The sequence below is a fragment of the Falco naumanni genome, chromosome 5 (genome assembly GCF_017639655.2).
Source record: "Falco naumanni isolate bFalNau1 chromosome 5, bFalNau1.pat, whole genome shotgun sequence".
In the NCBI taxonomy this organism is placed as follows: Eukaryota; Metazoa; Chordata; class Aves; order Falconiformes; family Falconidae; genus Falco; species Falco naumanni.
This window is the reverse complement of record NC_054058.1, coordinates 13,430,032-13,456,958: the sequence shown is the minus strand read 5'-3', so window position 1 is coordinate 13,456,958 and position 26,927 is coordinate 13,430,032. Positions and strand designations below refer to the sequence as shown.

Sequence of the window (26,927 nt, the reverse complement as noted above, 5' to 3'; positions counted from 1 at the left end):
AGAGGGAGAGAGAGATAGTGAGAGAGCAAGTTGTGGAGGCCTTATTTTTTCCTTTTGGCTTATAGCAGAGTGACTGCAACATCTCCCGTTGCTAGCAGGGAGGGTTCAGAAGCTTGCGGTGGGTATTTTCATTAGGCTGAGCATTTAGAGGAGGGGAGGAAGACGAGAGAGATGCAGGTCACCTTAGAGTACAAAAGCAATTGGGAAGTAGGAGGCTGTATACACTAAGCCAATGATCTGTGCTATGATAGATACACAAATTAGTACGACAGATGAAGCAGCTTAGCTCGTTATCCACCTGATGGTATTAAGACTTAGAATTCAAAATTACAAAATTGAAATGCACACACACAGAGACACAGACGGACATATATTTATAATGACCCCACCTTTTCATCTTATGAATTATCCAGCTGGGATACCGACGTCTCCTGTGTAACATTCTTAAAGAGCTGCAATAAATTCACCTTGTGAGTCGATTAGCCAGGAAAGGGGGAAAATGATTTGCAGGAAATTTTTTTTTTGTCTCTCTTCTTCGGCAAGGGGGAAAAAAGTTTGTGCTATGAACTTAGCCTAGCAGCTTCTGGAACGTGAGCCAAAAGGGGCAGGAAGTTGTTTTACAATAGCGTTACAGTGATCTGCCACAAATGGAAAAAGCCAAATGTTGGACTCGGCAAAGAGAAAAAACATCCTTCTCCCCCTCGTCTCCCTCCTTTTGCCCCTTAAGAGAGAAAAAGAGGAAGGAACGTTGAGCTAGAAGTTCTTTTTCTCTTTTAATTACTTCTGAGAAGTAATGGAAAGATTATCTGACTTGCATATTCCATGGCAAGCACGAGGGAAAGAAGTATCAAAGGGACGTTTAAAAAAATGCACTTGGTAACTAGCAACGGGACTTTTGGCACAATTCCTTGAGTTTGCTTGAGGTTATGGAGGGGGGATGGGAAGAAGAAAAGCAAGTCCACGCAGTACGTTTTCTTTAAAAAAAGGGGAGGGGGAACGGAGGAGAAACTATATGAAACTTCTTTTTTTTTTAAAGGAAATGTGTGTTGATCCTCTGAAGCTGCATCCTCAGGCATTTGTGGCCCGTCTTTGCAGTCCGATATGTTTTTTTGCGAGTGTGTGTAAGCGCTCTCAATCAAACAGCAATCATGGCAGCTGTTTTTCTTCCAGCACAGCAGTTGAGCTGTCTCGCCCAAATGCTTATCAGCTTTTGACTCGGTGCCAAGATAGTTATAAGGGCCAAGCAGCCTGAGCTTGGCTGTGCAGCTGGTTTAGAAGTAAGGGCATGAGAAAACAAAATCACCAAGTTTTCGTGTCGCATGCAGTATTTACTTTTTCAAATGCCCATTTTCAGTTTGGTGGGGTTGGGGGGTGTGTGTGTGTGTGCGCGCTGCAGTTTGGTGGTGCTTGTGGACTGCTTTGCTTCAGAGGGGCGCTTAGCTATGTGTAAATACGAAGAGGAGCCCTCTTCTCTCCCTTTTAATCCCGGAAGATATTCCCGTAGGACGTCGTCGTGTCCCCGTGTCCCCCGCCCGCCCCCCCCCCCCCCCCCCCCCCAAGCCTTCACCAGCCGCCCTGCACTGCACAGCACATTGCCATAGCGTGGGTGCGTTCGCATTCCAGCGCAGCGCCTTTCCTCCCCGCTGCTCTTTTTCTCCCCATGTCCCCTCTCGGCAGGGCCGCCCCCGTCCCCACCCCCGGGCCGCCCGCAGCCCCGGGGCGGGTGTCGCCGCCTGGCAGGGCGCCGGGCGCGGTGCGGGTGCGGGCCGTGCCTCTCCGCGCCGCTGCGTACGGTGGAAACGAGCCTGCTCACGCAGGGCCGTGCCTCTCTTTCATCATCAGCTCTAGCCCTCTGCGTTTCGCTAGCTCACGTCCTCCTCCTCCTCCTCCTCTTAGCCAGATTGCTCCAGTCGCTCACAAGGGGGAGGCTGGACTCAGGAAAAAAAGGCGGCTGCTGCTGCTGCTGCTCGCATTCCTGCTGCAAGGGCCTCCCCTTCAGACGGCCTTTGCCAGAGCAGAACTTTTAAAAATGCTGCAAATAGGATCTTCTTTTTTCCTCTGCTTTATTTAACCCTCCTCTTCCACCGTCTAAGAGCGGGGCTCGTTTTCCATCTCTCCTGCGCTGTGCTCGGCTGTACTGTATATCGCAATGTTGAGGTTAAGGCTCCAAGTGTTTTCCCCTCCGCTGATCCTTTTTTCTCTTTTTCCTCCCTGGCTTTTTTTTCCCCTCCGTTAAAGAAGTTGATTTCCTTGACTAAGCGATGAATCGGCCTTTGCTAGTTTGTATGCTGTGAGAATGAAGGCTTTTATTTGTCATTTCTCTCCCCCGAGTATCAGTGCACAGTGCTGCTTATGGAGCAAGCTCCTCGCTCTTGCTGGCTTTCTCTTTAATAAAAATGTATTTTTAAGGGCTTTAGGTATCTGCGCCATGTGAAATAGGGCGGATGATATCCCTCCAAACCCCCTGTAATTTGACCATGGCTGAAATGGAAATATTGGGTGTGGGTGGGGAGGGCAGGGGGCTGGATTGGGGTAGGGGGTGCACAGGCTGTTTCGTCCTTGCAAACCTCTCCCCCTGCTTTTCTCTGCTGAGGAGGGAAAAGGGGATGTGCAGTAAAATGCCGTCTCTGGGACAGGTGCCAGCTCCTAGACAAAAGAAGTAAAATAGGCGGTAAAGGGGGGGTGGGGTGGGGGGGTGGGTGGGATGGTGGAATTAATAGCCAACAAAAATAGGAATCGAACATCTCCGAGAGGCAGCACTGGCGAACGCGATGGTGCCTAACTGCCCTTTTTGCCGAGTATTTTCTTAGCGATGGGTGGAAAGCAGAAAGTTGCGGCATACTTTTTATTCTCGTCTTCTCTGCAGACGTTTGAAAGCGTGAAGGGAGGGTGGAGGGTGCCTCCCCCCCCTCCTCTCCCCCCCCCCCCCCCCCCCCCCCCCCCCGCTTTTTCCCTCCTTTCTACTGAATTATTCATAGTGTCAATGGTGAAGCCAGGACTATTAGCATGCATCAGACATGCTGTTTGTCTGTTTGCTAACATTCTTCATTCAAGACTTGTTAACTACCAGACAAGCTTAACACGCTTCTCTTTTTCCCCTCCCCTCCTCTCCTCTCTCCCTCCGTCTCTGCCCCCCCCCCCCCCCCCTTCCCTCCCTCCTTCCCTCCCTCCCTCCCTCCTCTCGCTTTTCCCTTCCCTTCCCTTCCCTCCCTTTCATGCCACCCCTCGCAGCCGCCCATTGTTGCTGCCGGGCGCTGGCAGCCGGGGGCAGTTGTGGCAGGGGAGCGGGCGGCGGAGGAGCCGGCGCCGGTTGCTAGGTAAGGACCGCCTTCCCCTCCTCTCCCAGGCCTGCGTGCACTTGCAAGGGCGAGAAATGCCACAGAGCTAGCTCAGTGCCTTCTGCCTGCTTTTCCAGGAGACTGCAGAGCTGCAAGGTGAACACCACCACCACCAGCACCACCACATCGGCGGCTCCCCGAGGCTGGCTTCCCACCCTGCGCAGGGTAAGCTGCTCCCCCACCGCCTTCCCCGCTCCCCCTTGACGTGCACCAGCATTTCGCGTTTGTGTACCGCTACGATGGCGTGAGCGGCGAGTAATTACCAAGTAGGAAAATTAAGTTTCAGAAACTACGTGGGTATTGGCAAATTGGCTGGCGTCTGCCTATTAATTTATTATTAACCAGTAGTACCAGTTATCAGCCCGGCGAGGTTTAGGCTCATTCAGGATGATTGCTTGCTAGCTATTAGGGATGTGATATACTAATATTTGCTATTGTTGCTGTTTTTTAGGTTCTCTTCTCCCTCTCTATGAAGTCTGCCCCTCCCTTCGCTAGTCTGTTTAAAAGCAGCAAGCTTCATTTTCTTAGCAGACAAAGGTCGATCACAGCTTTTATTTCTGAATGCAAATGTTCTAGGACTTGTGCCAGTCTTGCCTTCATTGATTACAATATAGCTTCTTTCTTGAATGGCATTCCCCCTTCCAGTTAAAAAAAAAAAATAGGAAGAAGCTCAAGAAAAGAAACAAAGTTGGGTGGTGCAAGTTTTATATTTATTGAATATTTCATTACATTTGAAACATTATTAAACATCCCTGTGCAGAGCAGTTCTAACACAGATGCCTACAAGTATGTAGGGTTTTATGCCATTTGTGTGTGTTACACAGGAGGGTACGTGTTTGCATTTCTCAACTAGAATTTTTTAAGGTAACTGTGTGATGATCTTCAGTAATTGTATCTCATTACAATTACGTTTCCTGATTGTCTTAGCAATGTGAATTTGGACATAAATATTTTCAGGGTTTGTCTTTAAATTTTAGAATACCTGGAATTGTTCAGGATTAGTTTACAATTACCATTTTTATCTTATATTTTTAAAATACTATTTTTCATGGCCTTTAAAGGTCCGTAAGTGCCATAAGTGTATTTTCTTCTTTATCTTACGTGCGCGTACGGGCACATGCTCGTGCACACTCCCACTCTCTTTCTCTTGCTCTTTGGGTGTTAATGAAGGAATTTATTTTAAGTATAATACTTAAATGTTAGAGTAATGCCGTTTATAGTTCAAAGTAGCATGTGGATGTAGATGCACTGAGTTAGGCACAATTTGGCAGATGGTTATACACTTAAGATTTATTACTACTATGAAATTGCCAGACCTATTATAATACTTACTTTGTATTCTTTATATAGACAAGTGCATATGCAAATTAAAGTATTTGGAAATAAATACATTTTAAAGACACTTTATGAGAAAAGTAGTTCTTTCATATATATTTGTAGAACAAATGCTTTCCTCGACACTGAAAAAAATGGAATGTTTATGTAGAATATTTTAATCTTTTCCCTTTAATTTTATTTATGTCCAGGAATTAAAGTAAATAACAAATCTAAATAACTTTGGGGCTTTTTTCTCTACACCACCCGCCCCCCCTCAAAATAATTAGAAAATACCTAGTCCCTTGTACAAAAATAGTTCTAAATGCAGGCCATTGACAGCATTGTATCACAACCATCTCTGTATTGGCATTGCATTTGAACTGTTTTATGGCAACATAAACTGAAACACAACTCATAACTTTAAGTAGTAAAGCAGTATTTATTGGCCGATCACTGTAACATTCACTACTTACTTTGAGCTTGAACTGTGTAGATTAAGAAAGGATTTTAGGAACGTATGGCTTGGTGATAGCTAAAATTAATTTCTTCGAAGTACTTTTTAGAGGCCTGTAGTAGCTGCACAGTACAATGCAAGTAAAATGTTAGTTGGGGGGTTAACTTGTAGTTGTTATAAAAGCACAAACTGCTAAACAGTCTTCACTGAGAAATTTCAGAGCACTCGGTGATGTTGCTCCTAGTGACGCTGTATATCTAAGGAGGATTTTTTTTTTCTTTTTTTTTCCTTAGGTTGCAATACTTGTTGGGGTTGTTTTGTTGTGGTGGTCTAGAACTTAAAGGAACATAAGATTGCTTCTGGTGTATTAGTTCATTATTTTGTAGTGGCTTGCTAGAGATGATTGCTGTGAAAGTAAAAGAAGCAGAATTGCCTTATTACTGGTTTATTTCAGAGTGAGGATTTCCTATAAGCATGCTGAAGTGAACATAGTGCATAAAGATCATGCGTACGTTAACTGAAGAGAATTAAAATCTGTTCATTAGATTGGTGAATGTCAGGTTTTAAACTTAAAATTTTTTTTAGCCTGTAACTCGAAATACAGCTGCTGATAGAAATACTCAGCTCCTCAGATGAATGCCTTCAGGAATTATGCACATGAGCTACAGCATTTATATTTTGAAACTATTTTGTGTCGGTCTACCAAGATTCTCGTACAAAATGTTTGGTGCACGGAATGAGAAATTAAAAGCATAGACAATACTTTGCTGAATTAAAAGATTTTTTTTATAGCTGGCTAGGATGAAGTTTTGCATATTTTCAGATAATAACTGAGTGAAACACAGTGAAAATAATCATAAGATGCACTGGTTTTGCTCCAAACTCAATCTTTCTCCCTCACCCTCATCCTCCAAATGGATTTTTATCCTCCAAAAGGATATTTAAGGTGTTGCTGATAAATGAACAGTCTATTATTCTTAAACTCCCACCTATCTTGACTAAAAATATGGCTTTTACTGAATGGTACTAACACAGCGAAAGTGGGGAACGTGAGGGAAAGGTACATATGTTCTAGGCCTGTGAGTAATACAGAGTGCTCATCAGAGAGCACTGCTACGTGCAAGGCAGGGAGCAGCTTGCACTGGAACAAGGGGAGCGTAGAGCGCAGCATTTTACATGGATAGGTGGGTTACGATGTGATGGTTACTTTCAGGGATAGTAAGTGAGATGTGCGACATCCTTATTCAGGCTAAACTTTTTTAAATTAACTGGAATTTTGCCTGGATGAACATTGCTGGATTTGGATCAGGTTAAGGGAGATTTTATTGTGGGTAAAGAAGAGGGAAGAGGGAGGAGGTGGAGAGGAGAAAGGGAATGAAGCAGGAGTTTTCGATGTGGGTGCAGTCCGGAGTTCTCTCTTTGTTGAATATAGAAGATAACGTAAGACTGTAAGGCTGGATTATATTTTGTATGGTTGTATTGGTACAGCACTGCCTTCTCCTAGTACATGCCAAGTGTTCATAAACATTTTGTATCCACTAAGGATGAATACAAGGAGGACTGGAAGGAATGCCTTGTGTCATCCAGTTTTCTTTTGAGGGAAGAAAAAAAAAAGAATAAAAATTTGGGGTGTGTGTGGTGTAATTCACAGCCGCTCAGGGTTTCAGCAGCTCCCTTGCAGGCAGAATGATTTCACTGTAATCGGCCCTCGTCCATGTGCCACAGTATTCCTGTGGTGTGATAAACCTCGGCAGGGCCTTGTACCTCCTACAGCAGCGTTCAAAGTCTCCTGTGCACATGGGCGCTCAGGGCATGGGCAGGCTTGTGATTGTGACACCTTCCCTCAAGAAAATGGAAATACATTCTAATTAGGCATTTTTCCTACTAACTGTATCAGTTGCTCTTAGCTTGAAACAGGTGCAGGTAGTCAGCCCTGCCTCCTCCTCCCCCCGCAATGGCGAGTGTCGTGGAGGTCTAATATATATAACAAAGCAATACTGCCATACAGTTTTAATTTTGATTTATGGCACCTGTGCCTGTCTGAGAAGGAAAAAAAAATATTTTAGAGATATGTTTGCATGACTTTGTTTCTCAAATAAGACATACTGTAGAACATGTTTCTTCGTAGCTACATACGTGTTCATACAGCATGCATGCTTGTACAATGCATTTGATTTTCGTCAAGATAGGCATTCATTTATTCAGTGTGCATGCAGCTAGCTAGACTTACAGTTGCAGCCAGGAGACAAAAAGTTGAAATCTGTAGCCAGCTCAGTCGACATTCATAAGCAGAGTGATTCCAGTAGATATAAAATGGTGGGGTAGATGTTTTCAAGTGCACAGGCACTTTTGCAAGTCATAAGTTTATACTACTGTAAACTGTACTCGCTGTGCAATCTGTACTTGTTTATGCATTTAACTCCATGCCTGATCCACAGTAGGATGAATTCTGTTGAGTTTGATGGGCTTTGGAACAATCCCCCTCTACCCAGATATTCAGTAACATAGTATGTATGTACATTTGTGGAATCACTAATAAATCTGGCCTATAACTTCTCACTAATGAGCAAACCTGTTCGTGATTTTCTTAGGGACAATGCAGAAATTTGTCCACAGGTATTTCTGTGCTCACATAGAATATTTCAAATGTCCTCGTGACCCCAGTACTAGTAGGATTTCATTAAAAATGGACTTACTGTCTCCAGAATAGAACATAATTCTGTTCAAGATGCCTTGATTTGTAAGTGGATATGCAGGAATAAAGTGCCCAGAATCAGGCCTTTTGCAGCCTGTCTTTCCGAAAAAAAAAAAAAAAAAATACACCGTCAAATGTATGATCTCATCATTCTGAGTTGCCCTTTGTAAAAACAGTCTTTTTTTCACAGAAGATTAGTGTTACCACTTGCTTAGTAGTTGTACGCTCTTCCTTCTTGCATACATTTGAAATTTGCTATGCCGTACCTCTGGAAACAAAGGATCTGATCCAAAGGCCTCTGAAGGCGACGGGGGTTTTTCCATCGACTTCAAATGGGATTTGGATTAAGCCTATATACATAATAATTTGCAATAACGATCTGACTGTTATAGTGGCTTTCAGGGTCTTCCACAAAACTTTTCAAAACTCTCATAAAAATTGTCCAGGAATGGTACTTTGAAAGACATGTCTAAGCATTGGTCATGTTTTATTAAAAAAAAAAAGGGGGGGGGGCTCCTCCAAAGAGCTTCATCTCACTGATGCTCCATCTGAGAGTTTTATGAACTAAAATGAAGAGTGAACGCTGGTTCCATATTTGCTATGTAGTTGGTGCATTACCTTATGCATTCTTTATTTAAATTAGGGCAGTATTTTTGGAAAGAGTCTATAGATTTAAGATGGCAGTGTACTGCTTATTTATTTTTACGCACATAAGTTTAAATTAACCTCAACTGTTGTATCCTGTTATCTGCCAAAGAAAACATTTAGCTCCTGTCCAGTCTCTCTGGAGTTTCAAACTGATTTGCTCTTTTTAAACTTGTTAAAACACAAACAGAAAAGTAAACTTATTTGGATGAAAATTTTACAAAGAGGAAGGAAGAAGAGCTGAGGAAAAATTATTTTATTACTATAATAACCAATATACCTTTATTAAATATTAATTAAGTAGTAATTTTCTGTAGCCTTTGATGGATTGTGTTTGAATTGCTGACTGATATTTTGTAACACTTAAAATCTGAAGGTACACTTAGCATATTGCCCTTGTATTCAGATACCTGAATACAGATATGTTTACTGTGGCATTCATTCAGCTCCTGAAATTCTTTTGTCAATGAAAGCAGACATTTCCAGAAGGCGAAGGCAGCTTCAGTTTTAATAATGGAAGAGAACACGTGGTTTTATAACTACAGACACAAATATTTTTAGAATACCAAATTAGAAAAAATAGCATTGTTTGAAAGTGGTCTTGTTTCCTTTATTGTCCTCTGGTGTTCCTTTTTTTTTTTTTTTCTTGTTTTAGGTAATTTCAAAAATAGAAAATACACTGGAAATAGTTGATCTCAGGAGCTAGAAAACAAGAAGCAGCACCATCAAGTCTATTTATTTTAATGCTAGAGGGGGCAGGCAGTGGCACTGAGTAGCTTAAATACGTGATAGCGTTTTTGTGTTTTACAACCATAGTAGGCCAAGATACTTCACACTGAAGTTAATTCATCAGAGAGAGAGGTCAGTCTGGGGTTTCTGTAAAGGTGATACACTTAATACTGATTTTTCAACAGAAGTTATATTATTCTTTCTAATACGTTGTTCACAGTAACTGGTCTTACAGAACTGCAGTAGACAGGTGATAGAAAAGACTTTGTTCTGGCCAGAAGATAAAGCTGTAGAAGAATTAATTTACATTTTCATCTGCAAAATGTGATAACTAGGAAGAAGGTAGACATGTTTACAGTGTTGTAGATGGACAGTTACTTGTTTCAGTTTAGGAAGTACTGTGCTGGTGAACAGAAAGCTTTGACATCGACTTTTAAATGCATCGGTGATCTTTTCAGAATTAGTCTTCCTTTTTATTGGAACTCACTGTGCAAACGGGTATGGAAGCTATTTGATTGCATTCAAGAGATTTTGATCACTTTATTTGTTTTGCTACCCATACACAAAGAGCTGTGGTATATTTCCTTCTACATTTGTATATACAGCAAGTATTATTTTCAAAAGATTTTGGTCTTTGATATATCATTCTTTTTTCTCTCTCTTTTTTTTTGTATTTATTTTTCTCTCTGGTTGCAGATTCTTTTTTTTAAAAGGAGAGTTCTCATTATATTTTTGCTACTTTTGGCAGATGAGATGTATTGTCTTACTTGTCTATAGGAAACAAAATAGTATATCCAGTCCTGAGGCAGTGGAAGGTCTCCCACAGGTATCAGAGAGTTTGGGATTATACTCTCAAGCCAAAGTACCACTAAATTAAAAACCTTATATAGGAAGCCTGAACTCTTAAAGTGTATTTAAAGAACGCTGCACTCTGTGTGTAGCAGACCTTATGGACTTATGAAGTTAGCTTTTTACCTTCTTACTTTGTCTACTTTAAACCAAGGAGTGTTGACAGTCTTACTTTCTTGTTTTAAGGGACACAGCACTGGTATTCTTCATACTCCAGCATGCATTTATGAATTGCAGGGTGTGTGGGAGGGAATTGATCCCAAAATGGATGGAAACTCTGTTACAGGCCCAAAGGGTATGCATGTATAAATTTTGCTGCAGGGGTTCATCATGGGGTTTGGTTTTGGTTTTAATGCAGTGTGAAATATAGAGATTTTTTGGTTGCTTAGTTATTACGTGAATAAATCATTTACATTTTTAAATCTATTTTTATTAGTAACCATTTTTTTAAAATAGTTTTCCAACTCAGTCTGTTATGAAGATAGTTACCAGGTTTTAATTGAAGGTTATACATTTCTCATTCTATAATTATTATAGAAGGAGGAATTAACATGATCACATGGAAATTTTGTTTCTTAAATGGAGATTTACATTGATGGATTGAAGGTTTAAGGTGCAGATTTACATTTAAATTACATATTACATGACATTTACATTTTAAATTATACTAAACCAATTATTTCTACTGTCTCCTTGGTGCCTTCTGAATGTCTCTATAAAATTATTTCATTTAAAGTATAACCCACTCTACTAGATACATATATGTATGTTTCACATATGAGGTAAGCGTATTTTTTGTATGGATGCATTCCTATTTGGTGTAAATAAAAATGAGGTTAAACATGTAATATTCACGTGCACACATTTAAGATGCTGTTTAGTACTTTGTTTAGAGTGGCAATTACTTTCTTCTCTGTAACACAAAATGCTCTTAGGGGGTGGGGGTGGTGAACAGGATAAAAATGGGTAACCATCAGGCGCTTGTATTTTTTGCTCCAAAATGTTTTCAGGAGTCAAAACTTAAACTTAACAGCTAGGGAAGTGCTTGGCGGCAGATACAGCCAGCTGGGAACAAGGTGGTCTACACTTTCTAGAAATAGGGGATTGATCCGTGAGAGGGAAGCAAGCTGCAAGGTGGTTGTACCTGTTTTAAAGAGCAGGCCAGTGTGGCAGTCAGAAGTGACAACAATATGGTTATAACTTTCTGAGGATACTTTCACGCTTATGGAAGGTACCGTACATACACATCTGTACTTGCTGGTGAATATTTCTTCAGCCTGTAACACTGCAGTCCACATCTTGCCATCAGTTTTAGTGAGTTCGAAGGAACTTAAAGTATGAGTGTAATTCTCTTCCCAAAATAGATTTCTTTACGCTGTCAGTTGGATATGGCTGTTTTGCACCCATATAAGGTTCTGGGTTGGACAAAGAAGCACTAAAATTCCATTATTGTTAAAATAATTGCGGCAAGCCTTTCAACTTTTGATGCCTGCCGAGCTGAATACATGAAAGTATACACTTGCTTGGTGGTGGATTGAACTTCAGGTGGAAAAGGAGGGTGAGTGAGCCAGTACCAAACCCCCACATTTTGAAACGTTACTTGTCATCAGTATGTTCCTCCTGAGTTACAATGTAACCTAAAATACAGATTAACTGAATGTTCAGCAGGAAGAGCTAACAAGCTTTCATGAAGATGAATCTGCGAAAAACCTGGCCTGTGTCTTAACTGTGTAAATTAGTTTTAAGGTCGCAAATAGTGGGAGAACAAATAGAAAAGTCTTGCAATTCACTTAACATCAAGAAATCAAGCTGAAAAATTACTTGCTAGTGCACTTTCAGACTGTGTTACAGCTCTGTGTGAGCATTTTTGAAAAACACTTCCAATGAAAAGGTTTATCCAGGTGATCAATAGCTGTGTTTCACATTACTGTCTAGTGGGCATTACTTCTAATGGCAATTAAAAAAATAAAGCCATTCTTCACAGAGTGAATTTCATCTCTTTGCAGATGACTAATTCAAGGCCTACATAGAGTTTAAGTCCCACTCAAACGATACAGCTTTTTTCTGTCCTTTAGGTACCAGGAGGTACTACTACTGTAGAAGCCACTGGGAGAAATACTGGGTACAAAGAATAAATTTTATTGTGCCATTGAAATCAGTGGGGTTAACTCTTTCTGATCAAAATAGTCTGCAGTCCTGAGAGTTTTATCTAGTCACTTTTCTATCCTTTAACATAATATCCTTTAATCTGTAAAATATGCATCTTAGACATGCTGTTGTCTAGAAATTAGACCTTGATGAAGTATTGATATGTGGGAGTGGTGGTGCTCTTGTCTGGAAAAATGAGTTAAGAAGTTGGGAGATTCTTTTACACTCAGCCTTGGGTGTAACAGTAAGAGCCTCTTCCAGTTTCCTCTTCCATCTCTGCCTCAGCACCTCCCCTTGTGAGTTGGAGGTAACCCTGACGTTGCTCGTGGGATTTCTTCTGTGAGAAACAGTTATTGTCTGAATAAACCACGTATAACATACACGTGGAGAACACTGAGCTGAGAAGGGAAAAGTTGTGGACTGTTTTGAAATGCAATGCCTACAGAGTTTGAGGGGTTAAATACTGCTTTGTGCAAGAACGCATCTCATAGTCTGGATCTGTGTTGCAGCTGCTATTCCAAGTCTTTGACTTCCTTTGAATGGAGACTTTCACTCATAGCTTTAGGAGGCAACTCCTCTGCCTTGCAAGATTCGGTAGCATTCTTTACCGAAGTGGAAGGTTATGTGCTCTCTTGCTTACCTGCCATGAGGTATGTTTCATCACCACCATCTTGTAAATTAGTCACTCTGTTTTATGCATTCATAAGTAATAGCAGAGATTGCACCACACACAGCACCTGCATGGATATAACCCAAATCGAAGTCTAAGTCCGATCAGAACAGCTCAACAGAAAGATGCTGTGAAATTGCCTGGTCTGTTGCCCTTCCAGTTTAGGATTCTGCTGTACAAATAATTAAAATCCAGTATGTTGATAGTATCTTAAGATTGTGTGGGGAAGTTAATTAGATCATTGACTAAAAAACAAAAAAAAAAAAAACCCAAAACCGAACCCCTCAAGCCTTTATAGAATACTAAACAAGGACCATGGTAACTAAAACTTACAGATGATAAAATTTTATGTGCTCCTTGCAGGATAGAAAACGGGGAGGGAACTTTTTAAAATAATGACACTGATATGTTTTAAATCTTCTGTTTGCTGACTCTTTTTTGTCTGATTATTCCATTCTTTTTATCCTCCTGATTGCGTGAATGTAGGTGAGTTTACAATTTATTTCTTTTTACAGCAACCGATCCTCTGTATTAAGAGTTTAGTTTCTACAAGACACGCTAGTGTGCCTGGTTCGTGCAGCATTGGCATTGTGTAGCAAATTACAGTCAGCTCAAGTGAGCAGGCTTTCTCCGTCGCCCTGTCGACAATTTTCGTTCTCATCAAGGGCACAGCTACACTGGAGAGTGCCCCAGACACACACGTGATGCACAGAGTTGGGAAGCAGACGAGGATTTGACCGAGTGCAGAGAGCCACACTGGTTCCACCATGTGGACAGCTTCAAGCCAGCTAAAAGCTGTACTGGCTGTTTCAGTTACTGCAGAAGGCTGTGTTTTAATGGGTACTGTAAAAACTGTTTGGGTGGGTGTGTCGTGTCCCCCCCGCCCAAATTTTTAATAAGCATACCTGTGAGAATCAAATCATGCAGATTCTTATGCATAGGGCTTACTTTTGCAGCCACCCACTGGTAGTTCCAGACTGTGTAGCTTCCATGTCCTCTCCCCCCTCCTCCTGCTTCCCCTCTCCTCTTACCTGCAGCTGCTAAGAGCTGTGTGAAAAACAGTGCTTTGAACCAGAAGTGAAAATACAGGAGTCCTACAGCCAGAGATTTCTGAAATGTTTCCTAGTAATCCTCTGCCTAATTTAGGAGCTTTATAGCCTGGTTATTAATGGTGCTGAAAATCTTTGGGTGAGTGCTGCTGGGCTCCATGTATGTTCTAGTGCTTGTATTTAGGTGTCTCCAGATGGTTTGTGAGTGCTTCTGGTAACCAGTCATCTTATATTCTAGTTACCTGCAGTATGAGAACACTTCCAGTCCAAGCTGTATGTAGGCATCCTGAGCACCAAGGAGTGTAAGCTGGCCAGGGTAGGCAGTTTCCTTCTTCAGTTTACAGTATCATTTGAGATTAAATGGGAGAAACTAGTGTGATCAACCTGAGGATTAAAAGAGAAGGGACAAAGGTTCTAGTTTGGACAGTTAAGTTGAGCAGGGTTTGTAACTACCTAAATGGAGTATATGCTGCAGTTTTTTCATGCGGTTTGCACAAGATTTCAAAACTTCTGTTTTATTTTTGGGTTTTCACCACTCCTTCTTTATTCTTCAGGTCAATGCCCATCCAGTCTCCAAAATTACTGGTAGGCAAGGCTATGGTTGTAGGAATTGTTTTGGCTTGTGCCTCTCCTCTGTAGTCAGTACCTGTTTTTGGCTGATGCTCAGATCAGAGAAGACAAAATGAGAAGTCCCCCTTTCCTTCAGCTCGGCAGATGGTATGCTCAAAATGATGAGCAAGTTACAGCAAACTGAAGCAAAGACCTGGGAACTTGTTGTGTCACAGACAAACTGACACGTTTTGAATGCACTTTTTGAAAATGGGTGTTGATTGCCCTGGGAGTTTGTCAGAGATGATGAGATCTGCAAGTCCGCTGGAAATCTTGGTTAGCAATAAAATCAATAGTAAAACAATGTTTCAGTCTGTAGTCTCAGTAAGTCATTTCTTTAAATCTAACTCTTCTCCAGCCTGAAAACTTTTTTTCTGTTGGTTTTATTGAAAGACAGTATTTGAATAGTAAGTCATTGTTGCAAAGTTTTTTGTAAGAAGCCCTTCCAGTAACAAAAATCTAAACAGCTTTTTTTTCCTTTGTGTCTGATTAAAATTCCTCCCCCCCCCCCCCCCTTTTTTTTTAAAAAGGTACATTTTAATGCTACCTTGCAATCAGTAAAAGGTTCATCTTTAGTATGGAATATACATGTTACAGACTTTGTTTTAAATGGAAGCCAATTTTTGAGTATATATTTTATTTTATTCTTTTTCTTACTGTGGATCTTCTGCTGCAAATAATGTGATCACTTGTACCTCTGTGACAGTTTTGCTAAAAGTAACACCATGAGGCTTTAAACCTCTCCCTAAAAGTATCTGGGCACTGGAAAACAGTAATGACATAAAAAAAAAAATATTTTTTTTGAGAAACAGAGACAGAGGGGAAAAATAAAGACAGCTGGGTGAAACATGTCTTTCTTTTGATTTTAAGAGTTTATATTTTATTTTTTCTAGTAATTAAGGTGCATTTTTCTTTTTAGGAACTAAAAATGCATCATTTTGACTTCTGGTTTGAAAAAGCAGAAGCCCTAAGTTTGCATATTCTGCAAGCTTTCATTTTTCACTACTATATTAATTTTGTGTTTGTATGTCATATTTTAAATTTAAATTTTGATGTTGAAATCAATTGCTTTTGTAAATTATTCTTTAAAAAGGAGAAAAACCTGTATTTCAGTGCATTACATTTTACATAAAGTAAAAGACATGATTCCATGGCTTCTTCTGGTGAAAGAAAAGGTGCAATAGCTTCTGTAATTGCAGCATCAGACCCTGAGTAGTTGTCTCTATAGTAGCATTGCGATGGTGCAGATGTTGCCAGCACTGTAGTTTTTAGCAGGATTCTGTTGTCTTAAAAGGTGAGAGAAGCTGCTATAAATAAATAACTATGATTGATTGTATTGTTGCTAGTGATTTTTTTGGAGTTACTACACAAGTCGGTGTGCTTTGGGTTTTTTCTTCCATCTTAAATGCTATACCATTTAGGATACCTTTATTTAATTTGTCTCATCAGTGACACAGTCTCTTCAAGAGCTCAAGCTTTAGATTAAAATGTAGTTCTCAGGCAGAAAGAAACTGCAGTAAAAGTAGTTGTACTACTAGTTCATCCTATGATTAATAGCAAGAGTTCCTTAGAAGTTAGTCTTTGATTTCCTCTGTTTAATTGTAGCCCTAAGTGAAATGGGTTTTTGATTTATAGAAAATGCAAAATTGGGTACAGAAAGTTTTAAATTACAGTAACAGTAAAAAATTTCCCACAATAATCATCCCATATTGTTTCAATTCAAAAGAGCTAAGGCTTGATTTGTGTGGGAAAGAAGCCATAGCAGCCAAGTTCCACATTTGAAACTGGGGAGAGGGGAGGATCAATTACCCTCTTTTGAGGGTATAAAAATATGCCTGAACTTCACTATGTAATAATTTTATCATATATTCCCTCTCTGGAAGGGTGCATGCTAATTAATTAATTTAGAATAGTTTTTTTCTTAGATGGATACCATGTAAAAGTAGAAAAATTGTGTTAGGACATGCAAGAACACTGGTAAAAAAAGCAGAGGCTTTAGGAAAAGTGATGGCTTGTAATCATGGTTGAAAATTAATCTTTTTTTTCATAATATTTGCATTATACAAAATGGTTCAGTATATTGTTAAAGTTTTAATAACCCTAGTTTAATAACAGTAACTTTAATAACAGTAGTTTAATTCCTAAACTACTTTTTGGAAGTTCTGCATGGCTGATCTTGCTTTTGCTTCACCATGTTTATGTTGACTCTTTCTTTCCTTAAGAGTGCAGTTGAGATGTATGTTTACAGCGCTAATCCTAGATGTTGAAATTCTAGATAGTTAAAATACATTCAGTGTCATTGAAGCTATCCTGAGGGAAATGACTTCGCTTTAATTGGAGCGAGACCAAATTCTGCTCTGTTTACAGGGGTAAATGCTGAAAAGTGCTATTCTGACCCATGGAGGTTTACATCTGTGTTCCTGAGAATGAGTTTTGGTCTTTCATGTTTGTTTTTCTGTGTACCACAATACAGTTTAAAATAACCTTGAAAATAATAATGCAGTTGTTATTTTCTTGTCTAATTTGTAGATTTTTAAAATCCTGCTTCTTCATGGTCTCTCCTCACATACAGTTTTTATTTTGGACAGACTGAGTTTACAATTTGAATATAAAATGCTGCGTCTACTCCCATTTGGCATCACCAAAATTTAAAATTTAAACATAAAGTGTAGTGTTGATCCATTTATAAGCATTTTCAAATTGTACTGCACTTCTTGGATAATTTATTGTAGTAACAGTTTAAAGTCAGGTGAGCTTTGCTTTTGTGCTGTAGTCTGACAGTTTAATCAAGATACAAATTTAGAAACAAATCAGCACTGTCTTTTATATAGTGCATCTAAATCCATGATAATTGGTACCAGACCTTGGTAAAAGAAAAGGATCGCCGTTTCATGCTACCAATACCAGTGGGTGTTGCTCCACAGCTGCATCATATAAGAAGAGAAGATGCAAGAAAAATTAAAGGATCCCCACATGCATTTTTCTGTAATATACCTTTTCCAGAGTATGAAGCTGATGGAAAATTCCCTTGAATTCAGTGTGTTAGCCTGCTGTAAATAGTGCCATATGTTCCGCACACTTTAACTCTTACCTTTTGATAGCACTGGACAGTTTTTAAGTCAGCTTTCTTTACTTTGTAGTTTTGAAACATTTAAAAAATCCTGAAAGCCTGTACTGAATAAAACCAGATCAGGGCGGGTAGAATGAAAGTGCTGCTGGTGTGTTTGCATGGTACTGGTGTAAACTGGCTGACTTTAGACTCTCTGTGAAGGCCTGTTTTGGGTAGTTTTGTCATGTCAGAACGTACCTTGCAGTGTGAGCTGCAGCGCAGGTTACATTCTTGCTGTCTCCGTGTTTTGAGGGTTTGTGCTCAGCTAGAGCATATACGAGCTATAGACTGAGGCTGTATGCTCTGGCAGCACAGATGGAGTATTCTGTCATTAGGACTGTTTGTTGCCTGTTGGAACACACAGCATATTTCTACCGTGGCATCAACAGTTTCTAAGAACTGAGGTCAAAATAAACAGGTTGCAGTTGGATACAGGAACAGTCTGGGAAACAACTTAAAATTCCCTGTTTAGGCATAAGCATATTCCTGGATACTTGGATAAAAAGGCATTTTTATAGCTAGGGCTCTTCTTAATTTATGCTAGTGTAAACAGATTAGCATAGATTTGCAGGGGTATACAGTTAGTAAGTTTTCTATGGATATTGGCATATGTAGGCAAAATTTACCTTATTTTAAATAAATAAGCAAATTTAAGCACAATAATCTTGCACTATTTCTCCTACTATTTGTAGTACTTTAGCAAAGTGAAAGTGATGTTATCATGCACATTTAAAAAATACGTATTTTAATGAGGCTTCAGTCTTCTCCGCAAGCGAGGATGTCACTAATTGCACCAGTGTATGCTGTCCCTTTGAAGTCGATAGGATGCTTTACAGGAGTGACGCCCCAGTGCTGACAGACAAGCTCTGGCAAACCTCCTTGAAGTGGTTTGAGTTGCTACTGCCCCAAACTCCCTGCTCCACCCTTTCACTGGGGATTACCGATTCCTCAGTAGAATCTGCAGAAGGGAACGTGTACCCACACTTTAGCTGCTTCATTGCAAAACCCACAGGTTCAGCTCAAACCCTCCAAAACGCATCAGTTTCTGCTAAGCTGCTGCAGTGTACCTTAGGTCTATGTTTGCTGATTCAGCATGGAGAGTCGTAATCTCCAGCAGCTAGGTGGAGCAGACCACTGAGAAAAGCGACTTCAGTGTCTGAGGGCAACATTCACCAGAGCTCAAATGTCACTGTCCCTTCCATCATGGGTAAGTACATACAGGATCAACCCATATATAGACTCAAATTCCAGGTGAAATCCTGGCCCCAGAAAGGTGAGCGGAGTTTTAGCCAGGGGTATCAATGAAATCAGGAGTTTAACTGTAGTGTTTAAAAAGCCAGCAAATTTTAGCAGAACAGGACAAAGACTTGTGATGATTTTGGTTTGAGTAGAGATGTAGATTTGCTTCCTGATGGAATCAGCAACAGTCACTTCGAAAGGTTTACTCATATTTACCTAGTCACAGTTCATTTATAGCTAATGTAACTCTCTTCTGTTTACTGAACTGCAAACACATAAATGCATAGCAAGCTGCTAGAAGTTAGAAAATGTTCTCATGGGATTTTTTTTTCTGGTGGGAGGGTTAAATGTAGTTCGAGTTTCAGTGGTTAAAGTTAAAAAACAAAGTTGTTTTTTGCTTTTTCAGAAATGAAAAACTATTGAGCTTTATGGCATGCATAATAGCAAATAACTAATATGGATATGTATAATGGCAGTAGTGAAAAGAGGTGTCGAGAATTAAGAAAATTTATAAGACTAATATTGAAAGAAGTGTTCAATTCTTTAAAAGAAAAGAGTGAGAAAGAAAGCTTCCCCAAATTCTTCATTGCTACCAGTTTACTGCAGTTGCCATTCTTACTTCCCATGTCATGAGGAGTCAGTGGTCCATATTACAACCAGAGTAATAATGTTACCATCCCTTCTTACCTTCTGTATGCTTCTTCCTTCCACTACAGTGACAGGGAGAGAGCACTCCTAGAAAACTTTTTTTTGTGGGCCAATCTTTTTGTCTTCACCAGGTTTTCTTTGTTCTTGTTGCTCTTCTCGGTATACCCCTACACACAGTACGTACGTAGTAAGTTTTTTTCCATCCTTTAAATGACATGTCTTGTATATCCTTCTTCAGTCTAATCCATCATCTCTTTCATACATACAAACAGCTTCTCCAAGTCTTAAGCTCTTTGCTGACTGTGGTGCAGCTGGGAACAGTGCCCCCCCCCCCCCACCCCCCCCCCCCCCCCCCCCCAAGTTGGCTCTTGGAGCCCACCGCAGATGGTCTGTACCTCATACATAATAAAGATATTTTTTTTTCCTTCTGCAGCAAGTTTCTATGAATGTAAGAGGCAGACGCTCTGGCAAGCTTAGACCTGTGTTTTTATATTTTTTCCAAAGTGAGCCTTGGGGGACTTGTTTGCCATAGTTTGGAACCCCTTAATAGCTCATGGAGCTCAGTAATATCTTGGTGCCAGAAGCAGGAACCTGACTTGATTTTTTTCTTAAAGAAAATTATATACATTAGTAAAGTGAAGTTAGGGCACAGCTGGACAAGGAAAAGAAATTGAGCAAAAGCACTCCAAGAACTGATGGAAATCAGTTGCTTTAGGAAGGTGGTCTTCAAATAAAAGTGTAGCAGCGTTGTACTAACAGTGTTTTAGAAGTGCTTTGGGCTGGCCTGTTATAACTGTATTTCTTACTACTCCTAGTAAATTTTTTTTCAGTGAGTTCACTCTGCACTGTTTTCAGACTTGAATAATACAATCAGTGTACCAAAATGTACCCAGGACCTCATGTAACAGCCAGATGATGAACATGTGAAAAAAATGTCAGATTGTTGAAGTTCTAGGTAGCTCAACACTTACTTCTCAGTTCCTTCATATATTGTTGAATCTATGTTGTTATGCTCTGTGTTATAGTAGTTACAAAAACAGGTACATGTGTGGAGATCAGTTTCATGGGTCTTGCTGTGCATGTGCTTTGATTTTCTGTTAGGTGTGGAAGCTGCCTGCCTGTATAGGGCTGTTCTTGATACCCATGGTATGCTTTCGGATCTCAAAATGTAGAAGATACGCAGGAGAAAAATAATGGAAATACATTTACACCAGCAGTTTTAGCAGCTGATTTGCCCCCATGAGAAAGGATATGTCAAGGTCAGATATGGAGTTGTATTTTTTGAAAAGATGAGGGGAAAATGTCCTGAGTTTAATTTTGTTCATGATGAGGAAAAAAATTTACAAGGTATTTTTTTGTTCCTTCTCTGTTTTGCATGATGTTACCATAGGAGGGTTACTCATTAGATAGTAACAATTACAGTTCAAAATCAACTCATGGCTTTCGGAGTATCTGCTAATATACTTTGGCTTTCAAATGCCTGAAACTGATGGCTCTTCAAGAAAAAAACAACACTAGTGTTAGATAAGACACTTGTGAGGTCTGAAGAGTGTCATGGTGAGGGCTCCAGAAGTGAACAGAGCAAACCAAGCTTCGTGAGAAAAGCCTAGCTCCAGAAAGCATGCTGCTTCAGCAGCAATGATCAACAACACAGAATGATCATAGGCTCATATCTCCAGTTGGAGAGGACCTCAGGAGGCATCGAGTCCAACCTCCTGCTCCAGGCAGGGTCAGCTGTGACATCAGGCCAGGTTGATGAAAGTTTCATCCAGCTGGGTCATGGTGGCCTCCTGCCATGGAGGCTGTGCAGCCTGCTTGACTGACCTCACGGCAGAAAATTTTTCCTTATTTCCAGACTGAACTTCTCATATTTCAACTTCTGTCTGTTGTGTCTTGTTCTCCCACCACACCCCACTGTGAACACCTTCTCAATAACCTCCCCTGAGGTACAAAAGGCTGTCGGCCAGAGCCTCTCCTTCTCCAGGCTGGGTGGGCGCAGTCCCCTCAGCCCTCTCTCACAGAGCTCATGCCCCAGCCCCTGCGCTGCCCCGTGGGGCCTCCACCTTCACCTGCCTTGGTGGCACTCAGCCAGCTGAGGGGTGACACAGAAGGCCTGGCTGGCTGGGGCGGTCACACGCAGATCCATGAGATGGTGGTAGCCAGGACAGGCTTCGTGGCTGCTCCCTCCAAGCCGCCTGAGGCATGCGGGTGTTCTTGCTGATGCTCAGCTAGAGGCATTGCCCCGAGCTGATGCTGTTGGCTGGCCTAGCCTTGGCCTTTACAGCAGGTTCCAGGGTTAGTAGTGTTGCATTACTAATTTCAGGTGTTAATTCAGAAAAATATCAGCCTGGATTCAGTATATGACGTAGTTTAAATGCTGTAAGATGTTAGAACACTGTAGAGTTTTACTGAGCTGGGTGGTTTTTGAGCTGCTGGGATACATGCTGTAAGCAAAAAACATGAGCGTTAGAGATATACTTAGTCTTAAAGATTGATAAGTGCTTTGTAATTGCATAACTGCAGGAGCCAAAGCTTGAAGAACAATGCTAAATGTCATGAAATTTGTGATTTGATTTTAAAATTAAGCAACACTGATCAGATCAAGAGTCTATTGCTTTTGTAAAGCAAATGTTCCTCTGAGAAGGGTTTTTTCAAATAGTGAACCGTGTCTGTAAAGTTCAGAAATGATAGCTGCTATTGTGTGCTCATCTGCTTGGCACAGTAATTAAAGTATACACTAATGCTCTTAAGACATGCGTTTAAAAGTATGGATTGAAATTAATCACGCTGCCACTATATAAATTGCTTGCTGAGTACAACAACATATATGTTGCTATAGAAAGTTGTATGTTTGTGTATTTTACATGGGTACAGTTACACGTAGTATTTCACATATTTAATTTTATTACATATAGTTTCAATATAAACAACACATTTTATTAAATATACATAGGGTTCTAATTACATATTTAACCTGTCTGGGACAAGTATTTTTAAAGGTAACTCCCGCACTGTATTAACCACTAAAAATTAAATTGTCAGAATGCTAGAATACCGCTCAAGGAGCCTTCGAGCTGTCCACAAGCATCTGTGTGAGCAGGGCAACAGGAATTCCTGTCTCTGCAAGATTTGAATCATCCAAGATGACTAGTTTCCACATACATACTGCAGATGGGGATGAGTCTCTCACAGCACACCAGGCTTGGCCCCTCTCTTGCCAACTGCAGAACGGATTTTTGCCGAGAGACGAGCTTTGTGGAGGAAGCCCTTCTCTAGTTAAAAAGCGTGATAATTCTTCAGCCATTAATTAGTTTTATCTTAGATTTAAGCTTGCGACATTTATTCCGTCTCTGCCTTCCTGAAGGCTGCACAGTGTCCTTGAGAAATCTCCAGTGTGAATCTGCAGGCTGTGAGGTAGTGCCACTGTCTTGTAACATGGTTACTCTTCATTCTAGAAAACCTTTGTAATAAATAATCTGCAAGACATTTGAGAAACCGTTAATGTTACTCCTATACTGGACAATTCATCAGATCAAGTTTACTCTGTTATTTTACAGACTACGTGACTTGTAAGTCAAAAAGCAGGTGTCTGTCCTTTTCACATCACTGAAATGCATGCAGCGTACAGTTCAAAACAATACTGCTGTCCTGCTTTACAATGCAGATACCTTCTTTTCTTTTACAGTCTGTCTCACTGTATAGAGAGCAGTTGGAAGTACATGTGCTCACTGCTTGATCTGTTGCTTTTTCTTCATGGTACAGTGCAGTCCTGACAAAGACTGTCGTTCTGTGCAGTGCGATCACGAAGCTAATGGATTAAGATAGAGAAGTATCTAGCAGCGTGTTGATAAAAAGGACACAAAAGGAATAAAATTGTTGTATGGGGAATTGTTTGGGAATTGCCGCCTTTGTGAAGTTAAAATTTATGCACTAAAAATGTCTTGTTCTTCCCTGCCTACACTGTGGTACAGGACCCAATTTTTGAAAATGGATGTTTCTGTAAAATTGATTTAAACTCACTTCTGTACATACTTCTTTGTATGTTTTGAGTTCTAAATGAAATGTTCAGGCAGCCTTTCTTTTACACCTAATATTGATGATCCTGCCCAAGAGTTACAAAAGCAGAAAGAAGAACACCCTAACAGACATTTACTGCCTTCAGTTGATACATATTTAACATGTTTCTGCATGGTGAAAGATTTTTTTCTTTTTTTTTTCTTTTTTTTTCAGTGTATCAGCCTGGATGTAGTCTCCCGGTACGGAGTGTAAAATTTGCAGCAGAAGTACAGTTTAGCACTGAAAAAGCTCTTCCTTATCTGAACCATCATTCAAAATGCAGGATGAAAGTAGCCAAATAGAAGTTTTCTATCACATTGTCTGGAGGATTCCCAGAACATTCTTTGGAAACCTGGGGTAAGATTAAAAAAAAGGACAACTTAGTTGTAAAGTAGAAGCTGATACAAAGTGTGAAAGTATAATTCTAGGGCTGAGAAGATACTGTTTGTGCATTGACCTTTATGCTGAAACATCTATCGGAGCAATTCCATGTAAGAAAATTTCAGTGCAGTATTTGTTCAAATAATGGAAAAAGAAACAACAATAAGCTTAAATAAGCCAGGATTATATGTATATATATTTGAAGAAATGGGCTACTGTTTAAAAATGAAAGCATATGTTATGTTTTCTTTATTCTTTCGGTAATATATATCAAAGTACAGACATGTTTAATTACAAAAAATAAGTTTCAGTCTAAATATGGAAATTATGAATTGCTGAGTAGTACAATATATTTTGGCTTGCTTAGCTCCTGAGAGCTGAAGTATTTGCGCTGGGTATAGTTAATGTCATTGCCTTGTTCTGAAGTGTTTCTGTTTTGTGTTCAGGAGTGGTATCTATTGTCTTATATTTGGTGAATTAAAGTCCTCCAGTTTTATTTCCTTTTTGCTATATTGATTTAGTATGGGTAGTTGTGGTGTCATCAGTATACCTTCTCTGTAGCTGTAGTCATAGTATTTCACATAAAGAGCATCTTCCAAGGGATATCAGTACTTTCTTGTATAAATGGATCTTTTCTCCTGCTTCTGTTTCAGGTCATATGTGTGACTAAAATTCATGCTAAAGACCTTGTTGTCTAAATGTGTTTTGGGTACGGTTTTTAATATTGCAGGTGTTTACATTCATGGCAATATAAAATGCTTCTTATGAGAAATAATGGAATGCTTACTTTCTAGCCTTAGGAATTTGGCCAGGGCATACAAACAATTTATTTTTCATTTGTTTATAATCAGACAAGTTTATAATTAAGACAGTAACGGGCATAAACATTCTTGCAGCTTTGCAGCTCATCTTTCTTGTTAACATCAAAGAGAATATTTGTGGTAGAAGACATAGCAGTCGGTAATAAGTGTGGGAGAATCAAGAGGATGCAGATTTTAATTTTTTTTTTATTTTTAAAGTCTGGTTATCCCCTATCCTCCTATCATCTGTGTATCTGCAATAAAGGAAAAGCATGCATACTTTTTTTTTGGTTATTATTCCAAATGCCGTAGATAAAAATGATAGCTATACATTGGTACCACATTCTGTGTGCATCCCAGACCACCAGAGATATGAATGAAAATGTACAGAGACTATATAACCATTGTATCAATATCCTATTTCTAGAAATGACTAGTGTAAATTGCCCTTTTTCTGATGAATCCATTGCACTAATCTGTAGCCTGCGTGGTCCAACTATGGATTAAATGAAGAACATGATAAAGCTGAACAGGAATCCTGGCATAGGATAATAGTATTTTGTTTTGCATAGGAGACGTGTGTGGGTGAATATATGTGCATTCATGCATACGTGTGTATAAATATATAAAGTGTTTTGGATTTACTGTGTCTGAGAACAAAGCCCAGTATGTGATGGACCTTTTAATTTAAGGGATTGTGCATCTTCTGTGTCAGTTCTGAGACAGTTGAGGTCAGCTGAAGTATCAGTCCTGGAGGGTCACTGGTACGTAGGAGAGTTGCCAGCACCGCAGTTTCTCTTAAGGGCCCTCTGAATCTATGATTTGATTCCTCTCTCGGCTTGGTCCAAATTAGTGTGTATTGTTGGCTATGAAGCCCATTTGTCTCTGCAACAACTAGGGACATTTGTCTGGGGCTGTGCATACCTACTGAAAGGTTCTGGGGGGTTGTGAGTTTCAAGGCCTTAAAATAATTATATAGAGTAATGACTTCCACTGATGAAATGTTACCAATTTGCTGATTTTTCTCTTGGTTTATGTCTTTAATTATGTGCCAGTGGTGTTAAAAAGCTGAGATTTGGATGTCCATATATTTTACACGTAATTTAAAACATAAATAGCTAACCATAAGAATCTTCTTGTAAAAAATGGAGAGAGAGAAAGAGAAAAAAAAATATCAGTCTGGTTAAAAGCTAGTGGTTCTTATTAAGAAAACAGCGAGTTACTATTGCTGCCTCTGATATACATAAGTCTCTTTAGAACTAGACCTCAGAATAAATTGCGAGATCAGAGACTAAATTAAAATCTTCTAACACTCGATCCTCATGTATTTTTAAGGAAGTGATCTATTCCAAGAACTCTTAATGTATGAAGTCTTGTTAAGGTTAAAGTCTCTGCAGACTGAAGTTCATTTATTGAGTAAGAAACCCAGCTAACAATAAAAGCAGGTAATTCCCAATGATATTGTCACAAATAATTAAAATAAATTTGTAGTTAGAACGTCTTCAATGTATACAATAAATACTAGCCTCTCTTTTTACTATTACATTGTTTCATAATTTTCACAGAAATAATTTAGTTTATTTTGCAAAAAACTAACCTTCGTGTCTTGTGCTAACTAATACTCAATACTCTTAGCATTTTCTCATTCTGTTGATTCTCACTTAGGTATTCATAGAAGGGTGTTTTTTTTAACATGCCTTAAAATGCTCAATAAACCTTCCTTCAAATAAGCTTGTTTTGAGTACTCTCAGAGGGAGGAGAAGCTGTTCTCCCATGCTTCCCGTGCCCTGGATATGTGTAGCTGACCCTGTCAGCTGATGCTGCATTGTTCCAGGTACAAATAGGAAGATAAATCAGTAAATTTGATCTTGTCTTACCTGTTGCAAAGTGAGAAATGAGGCATTCTGAAAACAGATGCAAACAGATTCAAATTTGGTTTCCTTATTTCTAATTTCTCAGTTTCTGGCCCAGGGAGTATGGTGTTCTCAAATCCTCAAACCAGCAGGGGGGAAAGGCTGACCCAGTGCTCGTTACATTTCTTGAAAGTTAATTTACGTGTATTCAGGTGAAGAAAAGAGGTTTGGTTGTGTGGTTGTAGGGTTTTTTTTTTTTCAGCTGCAGTTTTCTTTGTAATTCCACAAGAAATAGAGTAATTTGGACTTCTCCTACCAAAAGCTTTAAACCCACCTGT

At 39.7% G+C, this 26,927-nt stretch overlaps 1 long non-coding RNA gene across 1 annotated transcript in view; it reads left to right on the top strand.

Annotated features, from left to right (window-relative positions):
* The first annotated feature begins 3,199 nt into the window (after window positions 1-3,199).
* Window positions 3,200-26,927, top strand: part of LOC121089664 — a 59,107-nt gene continuing 35,379 nt past the window's right edge. Inside the window, exons 1-3 of the long non-coding RNA XR_005828307.1 lie at window positions 3,200-3,317; window positions 3,416-3,503; window positions 23,730-23,912. This is a non-coding gene — a long non-coding RNA (uncharacterized LOC121089664). The remainder of the gene's footprint in view (window positions 3,318-3,415; window positions 3,504-23,729; window positions 23,913-26,927) is intronic.